Source organism: Lagopus leucura, unplaced genomic scaffold (assembly GCF_019238085.1).
Source record: "Lagopus leucura isolate 7727_CA_CO unplaced genomic scaffold, USGS_WTPT01 Super-Scaffold_100044, whole genome shotgun sequence".
Lineage (NCBI taxonomy): Eukaryota > Metazoa > Chordata > Aves > Galliformes > Phasianidae > Lagopus > Lagopus leucura.
Window position 1 is genome coordinate 2,914,796 of NW_024962291.1, and position 17,296 is coordinate 2,932,091.

General features: G+C 44.3%; 1 long non-coding RNA gene across 2 annotated transcripts in view; it reads left to right on the forward strand.

Moving 5' to 3' along the window:
- LOC122187222 overlaps nucleotides 1-17,296 on the forward strand; it is a 167,219-nt gene that overhangs the window by 69,750 nt on the left and 80,173 nt on the right. For both annotated transcript variants that reach the window (XR_006181262.1, XR_006181261.1), the window contains exon 2: nucleotides 5,465-5,546. This is a non-coding gene — a long non-coding RNA (uncharacterized LOC122187222). The remainder of the gene's footprint in view (nucleotides 1-5,464; nucleotides 5,547-17,296) is intronic.

Below are 17,296 nucleotides of genomic sequence, written 5' to 3' on the forward strand. Positions count from 1 at the left end.
TAATTAATGGGGAACATGTGTGTATTGCAGAAACCCTTTTTTTTTTTTTTCCCTTCTTCTGTTTGGTGGAAATACCATAAAACTGTTTATATCCACTATTAAAGTTGGGGGAAAGGGGGTTTACTATCTTCTTATCCCAAAGGTTTCTTTTACCTCAGATCAACCCATTTTGGGAACAGGCACTTCTCTAATCCCTGGGTGTCTTTTCTTAAATGCTTTCACACATCTGCACCCCTCTGCCCCTGCATTCCTGCCATACCATCATCTTGTCCTAATGAGAAGTAGCAGCCTTCAGCATTGCCAAGTTCTTCTTCTCTTTTTTTTTTTTTTTTTTTTAAAGACAGAATCCTGTTTATCAAAAAGAATTTCAGAAGTTTGTTGATTTTTTTCCATTCATTAACTTAAATTTTTGTTAAAAAAAAAAAAAAAGAAACTTTTGCTTTCCCAACTGTTTTCCCTTCTTGAGTAATCAGAAAACATGTTTATATACCATCTGCCACCAGCATGTTGTACAGATGAGCTGGCAGACTCACGTCTTCAGTTCACCTCTAGATCAAGAATAAGGGTCCCCTATCACAGGTGATTTGCTAAACCCTCTGTTGCAGGTTCCAACACAAAGTCTGCTTGGGGCTGGCTTAGGAACAAACACCAGGAGAAGAGAATAAAGCAATGCACACATCTGTCCTCAGCTGGTGCCAAACAGCAAGTGTTAACTGAGCCCATGAGGTGGTGCATAAGGTCTCCAGCCCCTTGCAAATGTGCTAGGGCCCAGGGGATGTGAGCACAGTGTGCAGCACCACACTGAAATAACATATTCCTAATAAGCTGGACCTGGAAACCCTGTGTGGTATCCTACAGTGCAGAGCATACATGCCTATACTATCTCTTGTAGATGGACATTGAGCAGGGACCACTCTCAGACCTCCGTGTGGTAAATAATGGTGATATAGGATATGCCTATAGTAATGTGCATGGCCCTTATTTGAGGGCTGAGAATCCTTAATGTAGCCTCCTTGAAGGGAGATGCTCCTGTTCCCACTTACAAACATTAATATGGAAGTACTGAGTGTCAAAGGAAAGTATCATTGGTGGAAGCTGTGGAGAAAGCTGTAATGTGCACCTGCCCTTCGAAGTCTCACAAAGGCTTTTGGAGATGTATAGAATACGTAGGAGAAGAGCAGAATGATGAATAGTGAGCGATCAGGATGTTATTTTGGCTTTGGGCAAACTTTAATCTTTCTTTTTCTGGGAGAATACTATTCCTGGTGTTTTTTGTGTTTTCTGTTAAGAACAGGCTCTGAAATTCCACAGATAATGCATTTTCCTATATTTGCCCTAAAAGAGGGAAAAAAAAGAGAAGGACATTTGTGAAACTTTGTTTCTTGTGGAAGACAGCAGAAAACTTGAGACCAAAGCATCGAATGTTTCACTTCTCATCAAATGCATGGAAATGTCATTTTTTTCCAGGTCTACCAGAGCCACAAATATGTTAATATAAGCTGATACTACCAGTACAGCTAATGGACCAGATTAGCTGGCATTGCCCTGTGGTGTACTTGTTACCCTAGCAGCTTGCCAACCGTGGTATCATTTTCCAGATGATTTGTATGGAACTATGGCAACTTATATCCACTGGAGGTCTAGCCAACTCAACTGACACGCACCCAGGAGGACCTGGATTTGCATAGCTCATAAAACCAACCTGGAGAAATGGTTAAATGTCTCACCTTCACGTCAGGTCCTCAGCATTGCATTACAGGACAAATTTTTTTCTGTGGCAATGCATTGCCACCCGATGACCTTGTGACATACTTGGCAAACCTCCACAGCAAAGACCCAGGCTGGTGAAGCTATACTGATGGAAGGAATACAACATTGGTATTTTCCTTTGCAGGACAGCCACAAAAAGAAAGACAAGGGAACAGAAGAATGAAACTAGAAGAACCCTTAAGATGAAAGAAGAGATGGGGTCATTTCTGAATGACTGTAACAGAATTTAACTAAGGCTTCTGATCTGTGACAACCTTGAAATTCTATAGACACCGTGTTTTTTCCCCACAGCCTGCCAAGACCTTGCTGACACATCCAGCACAAAAAAAGAATCAGCATACACTGTATCCTCAAAGGTTTCTGGATAATCGTCCTCTAGCATATTTAATGCTTTAGTGTGCACAAGCAGAGAGTTCTATCTTTTTCTATCTAATGAGAAGCAAGTTAGTCTTTCCATCTGCCATTTGGTTCTCAGACTGAACTTACCCATTACACCTTCTTTTTTGTGCCTTCAGACAGAGTGAACTTTTCTAAGCGTGCTGTTTGTGTTACCTTCAGGTCTCCTCCATTTAAGGCTCTCTGTCTACAGAAGGAAAGACCCATCTGGGCCCTCAATTGCTTTCATGTTCTCTATCAATAAAACCAAGGGAATGATAAGTATCTTGGTCCTGATACAGTGCACTTTTCCTCATTACAGCCAGTTTGTATGTATGTATGCACACAGTCTGTGTACAGCTTTAAAAGGTACACCCTTGTTAGCTTCAGGCACTGTTTTCTGGGCACTGGTGTCTCAGCTAACAGTATTTTCAGTTTCAGGCAATGCAAACTCCATTGTCTGCCTGTCTCTGCTAGCACTACCATTACTCATGCCTTGGGGCAGATCGTAGGGGCAGTGGGGCAGCTGCCCATCCCAAACACACGACAGGGACTGTGCTGCAGCATTTGTCCCTCCAAGCCTTCATTCAGCCTTGTTTTGGCAGAGCACTCAGCTTTGCATACTATTTTTTGCTGGACGCTGGCTTTGAACTCGGCATTGCCTTTCGACTTCAATTCTCTTGACAAATGGCTACATTGAATCCATGCCTGCCCATAGCCCCTCTTTATTTATTTATTTATTTATTTTTCTCTTGGATTTTAACCACTTTTGGGCTGCGACCAGGGGCTTCGACAGGCATCTTCAAAGCAACCTGTTTCGGTCTTCAGTTTGAGTTCAGTTGTAAGTTATTTTGTGGCCAGCCTTCTTTGTGCAATCTCTGCTTTAGAGCATATTACTTATATGTTTCTTCTTTGTGGGTAGAGAAAAAGGCATTCCTCTGATTTCTGGCCTGTGGTATCAGAGCTAGCTTTTCTCCCTGCCAAGTAGATCAAGCAGTTCAGGACTAACAGCTGTCAGACATAAGGCTGCCTGTCTGACTCGTCCTACAGATATCCTATAGCTTTCTAGGTAGAGCACGGAGTACTATAAAAGCTTATTGTATTTTTAGTACTTCACTCTTGGTGAAATATCCAACTGTTTTGTTCAGCCACCAACTGTCATTTTTTTTTTCCTTGTGTGCAGCAGCCATCTAATACTTGCATAGGCTTCAGAGAAACCTGTCTCAGATGCACCTGCTTTCCACAGCTGCCCTTGATTGGGGGGAGATCCTCCTTTGAAAACGTAATTACAGGAGCACAACCCATCTGGACCTGATTAGCTTGGAGGGAGGAGCTGGCATCTGGTGTTAATACAAGGAGAAAGAAGCAAGGAGAGTGGTTTTCTACACAACCTTCTAGGGAGGAAGGAGGTAGGAATGGAGGTGGAGAAAGATGTTTTTCAGGAAAAGGCTGAAGGATGGTGCTAAGGCAGAGGTGCTTTTCTGAAAGCATCTATGAATCAGGGCTGAGTCAGTCTGTAGTTAGTAGAAGTTTTAGTATGTTGGTTTCCTAAGCTATATGATATAGACTGATGAGGAAAGGGTGAGGTCTTCAGAAAAGTGTGCTTGTTTTTGTTGGTTAGATGAGAGAAGGTACACAGCGAGGCTGGAAGGTGTTGAGGGATAACTGGGGACTCTTCTGTGGTGCCTGTGAGTCCAGACTGAGCGATGAAGAGAAATTTGTAGGCAAAGTTCTTAAGGAGAATTCTGTAGGGAGAGCTGATGGTACAAGAAGTTTGCAGAAGAACTTGAGGGATAACAAATGTGGGACAGTTAGGATGTGTGCCTTAATATGCTGTAGTTAGGCGCTGAATAGCATGAGGATGCTGTAGGGGCATATAACCGTACATAACCAAAGAACCACAATACTGGCAGTGGTCTTCCTGTGCATCTCAGTAGCCCAGGAGTAACTCAAATCCTCTGATTCCCTGTGCTCGGAGGTGGATTTAGCAGATAGGCAGGAGGGGTGAGAACTGCAGCAGTTCTATGAGTCTTGGAAAACAAGTGACTGAGGAGAAGGGAAGTTCCTAAGCCTCTGAAAGAATATGAAATTACTGATTCTCCTTCGTAAGACTGACTCAAGTCTTCTTGATGTACCAAAGGCAAAAAAAAGAGGAAGGGGAAAAACCAAAATCAGTGCAGTAGCACACTGCAAATGGGTTCACTGTGGGACTGCAGTTGACTTAATAGTATATAACGGCCCATAGTGCTCGAGTGACTTTGCTGTATTTGTGTGTCAGTTCAAGCTCGCCGTGTTGAGTAAGAGATTTACTAGCAAGAAAGTATAATAAAGGCTTTTTCTTTGAAATATTCCCTGGTACTTGTGGGAGAAACGTGGCCTAGCTTGTGCTCTGCAGTGTTGTGGTAGGATGTGCAGGCAGATCAGCATCCCTCAAGCTGGCTAATATCCTCACCAAGTTAAAAGTGACTTGAGGTATCTCCCCTAGCTTTTCCAAAGAGGAGCTCAGAGGGTGATTTTATGGGCACTAGGATAGGGTGGGTTTCCATCTCCTTGATGGTGGGAGGTGGTGAGATGTGCACTGTTTTTGTTGATCCTATGCACCAGGGAAGAAATCAAAGAGCTCTCTAATGCCAAAGATGCCCTCATGTGTATGAACTACTACCATCCATCTTCTTAACTTATAGGGCTGTGTTACTTGTTCTTGTTGGTTTTTACTTAAAGATGTATTCATGCGGACCACTGCAAATTAATATCTAAATTCTCACCCTTCCACTCTAAATCCATTCACTTGTATTTCTTGGATGTATAGCAGCAGCTAATTCATTAGTGTCATTATAAAAATAATTGCACTGCTGACATTAGTGCAGAGAGTGCAAGTCTTGTTGAAGGCCCATGGTGCAGGGTTATACATAGACATGCACAGAGGTAGAACTGCTCTGATCTACAAGCTCTTGGCTGTGAGAGCAAAGTTCCTAAAATCACTCTCATATGGAGCATTCTATTTTTGCAACTCAGCCCAGACTTAGCTCTTTCAGCTTGCCTTTTTCCAGTGAACTCTTTGGATATTCAGCTGAATTAAATTGTCACAGCTGACTCCAGGTTCTTCATTTTCACTGATTACCAGAATTGGCAATTTCCTTCTGACATCAGCATGGGCATTGCCCAAAGAGTGACTAAATGGCACCCTCAGGATTCAGCCCTTCTTAGATTTTAGGAGGTTTTTTTTATTTTGTCTTCCTTTGGTGAGGGTGTGGGAGACTGTTTGATAGAAAACTTTCTGACTCAGCTCTCTTTGGTTTTGTTTTTCTTTCCACGAAAGGTAACAGATGTTCATTGTGACGTGAATGTAATTTCAGTACCTGCAGAGGAGAAATGACGACCGGAGCCACCCGAGCTTAAAGGTTAGTTTATTTCAAATGATTTTGACGTCAATAGGCAACGATATATATAGCAAAATATTTTTCCTCCTTACCACAGCGCCTTTAAAAGGATATCTTTGTTGTGTTAGTTGCCATAGCAGTGACTAGCATGGTTATATATACATGTGTGTATATGTATGAGGAGGGATTCCCCAACCCCAGGGCTGATTGTGTTGGCTTCTGTGTGCTTCTGTGGTTGTATTTCCTCTTCCTTCCCTTGCTTCACATGCTCCAAGGCTCTGAGGCAGCCTGTGAAATGTTTCCCAGTTGGGAAATGAGTATTTTTGGTCAAGCACCTTGAAGCGTGAGCCTTGCTGGGCTTCTAATTGGAGGATATCTCAGAAAGCAGGTTGCAGGCTTCTGTGCTGGTGTCAGGGTAGTTTGTGAGGAGGGCAGATGATGGAGATTTGCAAGATGATGTGGTTCAGAAGTAAACTAGGAGGCTATTGGTAAATGCGTTGTTTATTATGTAGACTGCTTTGCATGTGTCCAGATTGTGATGAAAGGCCTTTGCAATATTTAGCTGATCCTCACCTTAGAATAGATTTTATCTCTGTGCTCGTGTTTCAAAAATGTTCTTCCCTTTCAGCAACATTCTGTCATAGTCCAGAGATTTTCCTGCTGGTGCTTTCTCTCATCTTCCTTCCCTGCTTTTTTCCCTTGTGGTCTGTCGTGAGCACTGTGCTTTGCTAACAGAGGGACTTTGATCCAGATCTGAAATGGCCCCTGAATGCAGAAGCCAAACGTCCGTAAAAGATTTCTTGATCTCCTTTTGACCAAGTTGTCATCTAAATCTGAGCCCTCTTCTATTCTTGAGTTGTACTGTATATGCACTGGCCCCTGCATGCTAAATGAGCCTATCAAGTGCTACAGTTATGTCTGTGATGTGCTCTTCAGTGTCTGTAGCAGTCTCACCTTCTCCTATCCTGCGGTCAGGCAGCTGCAAAATGTGAGCTGGTAATGGTAGGAAAGGAGTGACTGCTTTCCTTCATTCTCCAAATATTGTTTGCTTCACAAGCATCACCAAACCTCAGGATGGTCCTAGATGTGGTGGAGATGTGGGCTTCCTCCTCACTGCTTTCAGTAAGGGGGAGTGGAAAAAGGTTACTGCTATCTGAGAATAAATGGGAGAACCTCTCCAAACTGTGTACAAATCTCGTGTCAAACTGGACTTGACAGAATGTTGGTGAAGGAAGCGCATGTATATACAGCACTGTCTTAAAGAGCAGGAAGTGCTGAGTGAACACCTGAACCAGACTGAGGTGTTGTTGTTGGTTTTTGTTGTTCAAACTTGTGCTTTCCTATGATATATTTTTCTCAGTGATTTTTTTTTTCTTATGTTGAGACTTTTTTTCACTTTCACCTATGCCTCTGCATCAGTGCAGCCAGCTGAAATCCAACTTCATCTCTTTTTGCCTGTTTGTTACCAACGTGTAAGATGCTGGAATGAGGACTTGGCTGGCTATTGTGTTGATGACAAATGAAAGAGAAGCAAACACAGCTTGCTTGTCTGCAGCTACAGTGGTTCAGCAGGGCTGGCAGTAGTAAAGACATGTTTTATCAACAAATAACATGCAACACCAAGCTCTGAGAAGAAGCTGAGATGGACGCTATCTCAGTGTGATCGTCTGCCTGTCATGCCTGCATGAAATGTCAGCTTACTGTGCTGACTTAACCTATAGGAGTTGAGATTGGGCATGGTTTCAGGTGGGTTAGATCAACAGAGACACTGTAAGTGCACGTTGTTACTTTCTCCTCACTACTTGTCATGCCCCTTGTAGAAGTGATGTGTATGCGCATATACACTCATGCTTTGGCTGCCTAGCATGCATGCTTCCGTGTTTTAGCCTTTATATACCTAATATATATGTGTGTATCTAGGTAAAGAGCCTTATATGAGAATGAAGGCAGTATGTCCCAGTGCATGTGGCAGACAATTAAGCTTCAATCCCGCTCTGCCAGTTCCTTGTGGGCTCATCTCGCCAGTGTTATATCACTTCTTTCCCTTTGTGTAATTCCTGCTGACACTGCAGGCTCTTTGTGCTTCAAGTGTCTGTCTTTGCATTGAATATCCCTGGTAAACTGTGCTGTGCCATACTGCAGCCCCTTCAGGGCAGGATGCTGAGGGTTTTTATTCTGGGTGATGGGGGAGATTGTCCTTTGTAGCACATATAAGTTCCAAGAAGGGATGACAGAGTTTGATGTGGTGTCCCAGCTGTGCACGTGTGTGAATGATGAGGTTATTGGATGGGAATGAGAGTAACAGTGACAAATTTGAGGATGTCCCCAAGTGTGGTGTGAGCATGGGACCCGATGAGAAGGCAGTGAGGAAACCTCCATGGAGAAAGCATCTTAATTCACATCTCTGCCCCACTGCTTGTGCATACAAAGAGAGCGGCTCCAACAAAGCTCTGTGGGAAGGGGTGCTGGAAAGCAGAATGTATCAAATTCTCGTAATTACGGTGGTAGCTAGAATAGTAAGAGACAGAGTTTGGACCATAAAGCTGGCAGCCTAAATAGCCAAGAGGTGCGGGACAGTGAGGAACGTGGAGTTGTGGAGGCGAGACGTGACTTTCCTAGGTTACATGGTGGGGTAGCAGGGTAGCCAAGAACAGTGGCCTGACTCCCTAGCCACTATCTTTGCAACACGACCACACTCCCCTCAGTAATAAGAGCCATGCTGAATCTTTGACAAGAGCCAGCTTGGCTCTGCTTTGAGTGGTCACCATTTTTGAGGTTTTCTAGGGGGGGGAAAAAATACCAGTTCAACAGTAAATAAACCCGTTCTTTCCTAGTTTTACACAGCAGCAGAAGTACTAGAAGTGCTAATGTTGGGAAACCAAAAGTATTGTTGGCTTTTTTCATTGCCCTAAACCTATCAGGAGGTGGAATATCTCAGCTTTTATCTTTCAGGAGAAATGTCTTTTCTGAAGTTGTCGCCTCTATTTTTGAAGTATCTTGGATGTTGGGTGCTTGTCCAAGACTTCTTGAGGTTTGCTTACTATAGACATCATGGGCAGGGATGCAGGACTGTAGCAAACCTGGCTCCTCAGCAGTGTGAAAGATTGCTTTGATAAGTCAAAGCCCTGCAGTAAGTAGTCTTCATCTCATCAATTCATGCATTTGGATTTAATGAAATGATTTATTAATTGCACACAAGTGACCTCTCCCTTAAAAATATAGCCACCCACCCTCAAGTACTTTGCATGACAGTAAGTAAATTGGTGTGGAGTTTATGAACATGAGGGATGCTGGTCCAGGCTCGAAACAGCAGAGTCCAGTTAATTTTGAGAGCTGGATCTCCACAAAATGTTCACAGCAAAGCCCCAAACTAGGTGCAATAAACCTAACGCCAGCCAAGTTTGTAAACCTGGGCTGAATTGCAGGAAAGCTTTGGGCCAGGTTTTGAAGAAGCCGTGGGCCAGGTTTCCAGTTAGCTTGAAGCCACTTTACAAAATAAATAAATAAAAAAGGATTCTGATCAGCTTTTGATTGTCCCAAGGGCTATTCTTCAAGGGCTTTCCACCAGCCAGGATTTGAGCTCACTGCTGCCAAATCCCAGACCTACTGGGGGCTGAGTGGTGGCTGTGTCCAGAGGCAAGTCTTGGTCATGTCTGCCCCCGAACCACATAGGACCGATGCCCCAGGAACGTGCTCACAGCCCGGGCAGACAGCTTCCCCTATAGATTAAGGTGGTTTCATTTTCATCGGGTTTCAGCACTTGGCCTTTTGGGCTGGATTTCACGCCAAGTTTTCCAATCCAAGAGGCCCGCAGGGCTTGTGGACATGCAAAACCACCAATGTAACGAAAATTGGTTTAAAATTGATTTAGTTTGGAAAAAAAAAAAAAAAAAAAATCCAAGCCACCATGTGGAAACATTTAGAAGAGTCAGTTACCAAGTTTAGCTAAATGGAAGTAAATGCATTTAAATATGTCCATACAGAGCACTGGAGAAAGTAAATCTATTTACCATGAATTTTAATTAAACCAACCAAGTACTGGTTTAATAACCACCAGTGAGTGAAATTTGCCAAAGGACTGATATCCCTGCTTGACTCCCTGAAAATGCAGTCTTCCAGTTACCTTTGTAAGCTTTCCTGGACACTTAATTTTTCTTTAGGGCATTGGTGTTTAGGTCCAGAGCCTTGAAGGCACTTATTAATATGACTAAACACTGATGATTTTAAGAAGATCTGATCCCTTTGAGAATCTTGGCTTGTACACCTCATTCCTATTAGCCTGGAGGGAGGATTCTACTCTTCTTGGTCAGCTGAATAATTTTGGCTGAGTTGTGGGATCCTAAATGACTTAAGTACGGGAACAATTAATAGTATTTTTTGGGAATCAAGTCTATGGAGTGTTGTCGCTGAAATCCCAAACTCCCTGGTTCTCCCAGAGTAAAGTTAGCTTGCAGTATGAGGGGGGTGAAATAAGACCTGCTGAAGTCAAAGCAGCCCGTTGAGCTGAGCAGAGCCCTTCACTTGGCCTGCTTCTGTGTAGCCTGGGTAATTGCCAGTTGAACAATCAGAGGGTCCTTGCACTAGGTTTGGTCAAATGCGATAGCCATTCACGAGGTCCCAGGTAGAGCCTTCCTGACAGCAGCATGGACGCTTGCTGAGTTCTCATTACAGAAACCAGCGGTATCAATGGTCTTCGTCCTGCAGTCGTTTCAGGTTTCTTTTAATCTGCTTTTTTTAATTTTATTTTGTTGTGTTTGGGGTTGTTTTCCTCCATTGGCGTGGTGTGTGGAGCACAGGGTGCCTCTGCTCCCCGTCCCACCCGCCCGAGTGCACGGCTACACCCATAAACACAGCGACCTCAGAAGTGACGTGATCAAAAGGTTTCAGATGGGCTCTGTGTGTTATGAAATGATTTGAGGCTCAAAGCCCAAAGGGGGAACTCCATCATGAATTCTCCATGTATAACTACTTTGGGAAAAGGGATTAAAGTGGGACAGAGCCTCTCTCTTTTTTCCTTCCTCCTCCATGGCCCCTTTCAGAAAATTAGGGGGCCCCTTTCCAAGGAGAAACTGTTGAAAATTGCGCACTGCTTTCCCTTCCCCTTCCTTCTGAACACAGCCAGAACAGCAATATACATTTCTGAGGTTTGGCAGCAGCATCTGAAAGCATGTTTTTTGCCAGAGAAGGACTGCCTGATGGGGCCGAAGTGCATGTGGGTTGGGGGACGCTTGGGGAAGGCACGGCACGGCACCTGTACCCTCTCCTTCTGCCACTACTATTAAGGATGTTATTTTCACTGTTTCCCCAAGGGTGCCTGATTATCTGGTTTATCTTCGTTCTCTGGGCTGTATCATCGGCCGCTGGAACGAGACCCGTCGGCTGAGAGTTGTGCTTGAACTTTGGTTTCATAACAACAGCAGAGACAGTTGTTCTTGCGACAGACCTCTCTTGGACTGAACAGAAAACATGTACGGCCCATGTGCAGTCCATACAGCCGAGAAATACAACGTTAGCTCGGCTGGTCCAGAGCTAGCAGTGACCTTGGTTTATTTTATACTTTCACCCACTGTAACGTTGCTGCCTTTCTCCTTTCAGCCCCGTTCCTATCCATCTCTCATATTACGTGGCCCCAGCACCATTTGCTTGCTAAGGAAAGGGTTGTTGTGGTTCTTGTTGCAGCAATGTCTAAACTTCTATCTCATCCTCTAGCATTAACACAGGTTTTTAGCTTAATGTGGAATCTGATGATGTCATCTCTTAGGACACGGGGGAAGTACTTTCCATTTTGTTTCAGAATTTTCATGGAAAGAATTGAGAAGTTTGGGGGGAAGAGGGGAGTAAGAGTTTTGCCCAATGAATGCTAAAAACAGAGTACTTTCATGGTTATGAAACTGGGAAGATTTTCCTGTGTTTTCTCTTCTGCTCCTTTCTTTCCTTTACAAGCAGATGGGAGAGCAGAACCAATTGAAGAGGTATTTCTTCCTTCACAAGGGGTGCAAAATGTCAGCCCACCAATGGAGCTTTGTGTTGAGCATTTTGTTAGAGTTAGAAACAAAAAGGATATTTTATTAGAAAGAAACCTTTACTAAACAAAAATTCAGGCTAGTTCTCATCACTGACTTTTAATTTATGTGCACAAACCTGTCTTTTCAGTCTGTGTTTTGAACAGCATCTAGTGCATGGAGGCTACAGATATGCCTTATGCCTCTGAGTGCTGGAGCAACAAGAATAACATTCTTCAGTGTTTGCTTATGAATATTTCCTTATTGCCCACTGCCATTATAGTACATAAATACGTGCCATTAGTTAGTCACCCTCTTCAACCTGAGATGCAAGGAGGCATTACTGCACCGGTGATCTGTTGCCCTGTGGTTAAACTCTGTGAAAGTTCCTTCTTCAGCCCAAGGCTGTGGGGTAGATGGAGCTATTCCTACTGCCTCTGAAGTTCAAGCCCTGATCAGAGGAGCTGCAGCCTTCAGCGTGGGAGAGGAGAGAGGGGCTGCTGTTGTTCATGGCTGTGTTTGTGCATGGCTGGGTTCCACTTTGGCAGACAGGAGAGGCTGCAGCCTGAAAGCCGTGGGCCGATAAGTGGCTTTTGAGAGATAAGATATGAAAGACTCTGTAATTCTGGATGAGAGTGTTGAGTAGTTTATATGTGTAAGTCCAGATGTTCAGTAAAAGGAGCTGTTCCAGCCCTTCAGCTGTGTACGCCTGCTTGCACGTGTATGGTCTGGTGTGCTCATGGCCCTGGGCGAGTGACAGTCCCAGGAAGCAGTGAACAAGGCACTGGGACTCAGGGGAGATGGGGGGTTAATATTCAGCTGTGTAGCCTCTTGGTTTTTCCTCTGGCTCCCACCTCAGGAATGAGCAAGGCAGAAAATGCCTCTCTGCTTGCATCTGATGGGTCTAAGGTGAAAACAGTCTCTGAAAGGTAAAAAGAGGGATTGTTTCTGTCTCTAGTGTCAGCACTGGGAGCGTAGTTTGTCTTGAGATTTGAGGATACGGTTTGCTTATCGACAAAGCTATGCAAGTACACCTAGTCCAGAAAATGCTTTTCTTGTGAAGAGCAGGCTTCTGTCCAGAACAGCTGCATCAGTTAACTGCTCTTCAATGTGAATCATAGCGGAACAAGCGCTGTGTTTAGCTAGGAGTGTGTCTTATCAGCAGCCTGTGTCTCAAACATGCAGCTACAGGGTGAGTACTGTTTTATGAAGAGGTCGGGCTTAGAGCCAGATTCCCAGCATCTATCAATTGAGGGCAGCTTCCCTAAAACTGATGTGGCTTTATCGATTTAAATTGGGTGGAAATTTAGCCCTAGATACTCAGTCTGTAAGCAAGTGAACTATCAATGTCCTAAATTTTTCCAAGCATACACATAATTTTTTATCATCAGCAAGAACACTGCAGACAAGTGAACAGATATGAGTTGGATTTTTCTCTGGGTTCTGTGAGTTTTGGGGTAGATAAGTTGGCTCATCAAACATGAACTTGCTTAGTTGATGCTTGAATAGAAACAGGTGAACGTGCGTCTTTAGTGGAGCACTTTCAAAACCAACTTTCTGTGATTTATGTCTTTGCCTCTCTGGAGATGAACTGTGTGTGGGGCCCTCTGCTATTTTGATCGTAAAGCATCGGCAGGTTTCTTAAGTGTTCTCAGGGGGATGTATCACAGGCCTGAGGAATGTAAATGAAGTGATGAGGACCCCTCTGCCATGCGGGATGTGCTCTGGAAAGACCCTTCAGAGCCTCATATGCTGTCTGCACTTCTGCTCTCCCCATCATCAGGATGGTGACTCTGGCAGAGGGCTATGGCAGGCAGTGGTGGGGGGCAGCCTCAAGTTAAAACCAGGGCAGTTGGTGTGTTGGAGATGTATGTGTTGTGGCTAATGTTTGCCAGTGGGAAAGCCTTCTTGAAAGCCAAAGAGGGAGTGGTGGTCATCTGCTATCACAGTGTAGGACAGGCTAAGTAAGGAAGGACAATACCCACAGCGTACTAATGTAATGTAAAGGGCTCTCTCTGAGTCTGCACTTCAGGTATAAACACACGTGGCTTAGTGGGAAGCGAGTTCCTCACTGGCCTTCTAATTGTGGTCCAATCCAACTTCCAAGTACAGAAGTGACCTGGTCAGTGGCAGTGTGACCAGATCAAGGTGCTCTGTAGGCATGACCTAGATACGCTGCTTACCTTGCCAAATCCTCCTATTCCACTGCAGGCTTTCAAATGTCACCAGCAGGTCCTGCTGGACACAGTTGCAGAGGATCATGATCACAGTGCTCTTCTGTTCCACATTACAGCCTGGAATCCGCCTCTGTTGCCATTAGCACACATTCTTAGTTCTGATTCACAGTGGCATCTCTCTCTGCTTCTTATTCATTACCCAAGCATCTTGGCTAGCAGGGGCCTGTTAGTGGCTTTGGCCATTTGGAACAAATGGTGGAATTTTATGGTAAACCCAGAGACACTTTATGGAGGTGTAATATCTTGGTTTTGGTTTCCATCACATTTTTATAGCGCAGAGGCCAAAAACACATCAAAGAAGCAAGTCTGGCAGAGAGCACCAACCCCAAATTCATTACACTCCAATTAGGCTGTTAAGAGAAGATAAAAGAAGCAGCAAAACTGTATGTCCTCCTCAACTGCTGTTTGCTGAGGTTCCTTCTCTCTTTTGTGGTGTGGGTCCAGGCATCTTAGTCCACCAGCAGCAGCAGTGTTGTGTGCCTGGGGACAGCCAAGACATCCTTTTCATTAAAGCTATATTGGATCAAAGGGCTTTGGCCAGTCCATGTGAAAGAACAAAGGGGTTTTTTTGTGGATCTCCCTCTGTTACTGACCACTTTTTCACCATTTCACTTTACTGTTCTCTTCTGTGTGGTTTGTAACCAGATTGAACTGCAGATATGTTTCTTGGATGTAGGTTCCTTTCTGCAAAGTGTGAAGGCCACCACATCAGGGAGCTGAGGAAATGGGGCTGGCCTCAACCATGCCCTTTGCTTGGGGGTCTCTCTAGCTTTTGGGATCATTCCTGTGGAAACAGAAAGGAAGCAACAGTTACAAAGCAAAAGGTATCAAGAAAGAAAATCTGCAGCTTAGTTGTAATTTGACTATTTGAGGGATAAAATGCTGTGTTTCAGTTGTCAATGGCTTGTTAAAACAGCAAGCATCTCTAGATTTTTGTGCTGTTGCTTCCCATGTTTCTGAGTGCAGAAGCTAACAGGAACAATTGGGAATTTGCCGTGGTGAAAACTGCTGTGGCATTTAGCTACTGGCAGAAGAAGTTATAAGTTAATCTATTCTATATTTACCAACACTTTATTTGTGGTCTAAATGGCTAAATAACTGTTTAGTCTTGTAGAGAGAATCAAAACAACTTTTCAAACCAACAAACAAAAATCACATATTCTAACTGATGCTCAATGTTGTTGTTGAAAGCGGTGATGCTTTTTTCCACATCCTGAAATGTCAGAATATGGTCAGTCAGAAACATTGAGGGATTTCCCTCTCTGATTCATACCCAAACAGCTTCAGGAGTGATTCCTCCTGCTTAGAATACCTGATAAAATCTGTGGACAGTTCTTGACAGCTTTATGAATAACAATAGGTCTATCCTCAAGTGGGTCAAGCTTTGATGGATAAAAAATGTTTCTGCTAGTCGCTATGTGTTCCAACTGCTCTTTCATGGAAAGTGGACCATATTGCAATAGGGTGGTTTATGGCAATGTCCAGGAAGTCCAGAACTTGGGTAGGACAGTCAGGAACACAAGCTCACTATTGACCCTGGAGAAGGTGCTGCATGTAATTGGCATATCCAGATAAAACTCAGTCCTAACTGTGAAGGCAGCCTTCTCCTTCACACAGCCTTGTGGTCACGGAGTGGAAATCATCAGCTGGGTCTGCTACAGCCATGTTCTGTTCTGCATGTTTGCAATCACTGTAGCTTTAGGATGCATCATTGCACAAGTCAACCACCCTGTTCCGATGCAGCCTAAAAACGTCTATCTGAGGTTCAGCCTTCTAGGGACAGCCTGCTCTTTCTGAACGCTATATGACAAAAGATTCAAAGACCCAGCACGTGAATGAAACACCCTGGGTGACAGTTCTCTTAAGGACTGAGACTACTGACAGTTTGTCACATCTTGCTAAACAAAGAAAGTGTCTCATTCTCCTCTCTAGCTGTAGTCTTAAGGGCTAAAGCTGGCTTTGTCTTCACTGGGAGAAAATGCTAGGCTTTCAGGTATTAAACAAACAGATGTAATTCCAGGGAGCTCATAGAAATCCTATTTTACACCTAATTTTCCCAATCAAGATAGTGCTGCCATTAGACTGGTTTGTGAGCTCATCTGGAAAAGTATAAATCATCCTGTTCTCCCAGGTCATTTATTTGGTCTCAGTCATGCTAACGCACCTTCATCAACCTAACGTAATTCTTGTTGGTATTTTTTTTCCTAGTAAAGATCAGTGTCTTCTATCCCACTGTCCGGAGATCACAGCCAAAGAGACCTGGGGACAGGCAGGTGTTCCTTCTCCCTGCAGAGCTGTGTAGTTTGTTCTTCTGCATGGCTCTAGCTTTGTAGGAGAACCTGGGTCTGGTTCCGGTCATCAATAAGAAGGGAAAACTCCACCCTGCTGCACAACCCTTCCCTGACCCCAGATAGCAGAGAGCAATCAGAGTCTTGGGTGAGCCACCACTGAGAGGCCCCTCTCAGCCTTTTGCTGAGGAGGAAACTGCTGCGGGCAGGAAGCCTCAAAGGGATCCTTCAGCATAGCCCCAAAAGAGTTTCCCAAGCTGTTATGTTTATGCTCACCGCAAAGCCACAAGGAAGGACAACTTTTCAGATGCTTTCAATTCAACACACTCTGGCCCAAACCACTCTCCCTTCATCTGTTTTTTGCAGGGGAACATTGAGCTGGGATGCCTGCTACAGTATTGCATGTGCAGGGCTGGCCTCCATGACAGGGCCGAGGCTGGAGGAGGACACCCTAGAGCTTCTGACCCATTCTGAGGAAGGAGCAGTATATGCACACTGTGCCCAAACTTCTGGGATGCAATCCTAGGTTTCATATTGGGTTGGGACCCAAGTGCACAAGCACTCCTTCAGCATCATTGTTGTGCACGGAAAGAAAAGCTGGTGTGAAAGACCACCAGAATGTGCATTATTGCATGGCCTTTCCCCATCACTTGGTCTATGGATCTGTGAAGGCTTGAAGCATAACCTCATCCAGAAAATAATTTTCTCTCCTTCCCCATTACCATTTTTGACTTGGAAGGTTTTTAGGAGGTTTTTAACTTCTTTTCTGTCTTAAAAGCTGGTCTCCCTCAACACACACAAATGATCAATAAAACAACTTCCAGAAGAAATTTGGTTTTGGCTGGGAGTAGCATTCAAAAGCTTTCCCTGTGGAGGAAGATTCCTACAGAGGGTTTTTCAGCTCTTCTGCCAGGAACTGTGGTTCTTTGGGCCTGCTTGAGTGACCCAGCAGTTGGCAAAGTGGCTTTCTGTACTCTCTGCTCAATCTATGTCACCATTTTCCAGTTAACAGTCATCCAGCACTCCAGGAAAGTGTTGTCAGCTGGGTTAAAGCAATGTCAGGAACAGAGAACAACTCTGTGTTGGTAAGGCATTTCGAAATCAGTGCCTCATATGGTGGTCAGAAGTTTCATGATGGGTCCTGGATGCAGCCCTTCTTCCACCGCACGTTTCTGGTAGTAGCCACAGTGCTGCTGTTCAGATGAGAGTTACCAGATCACCTCCTACTTCACCAAAAGCCAGAG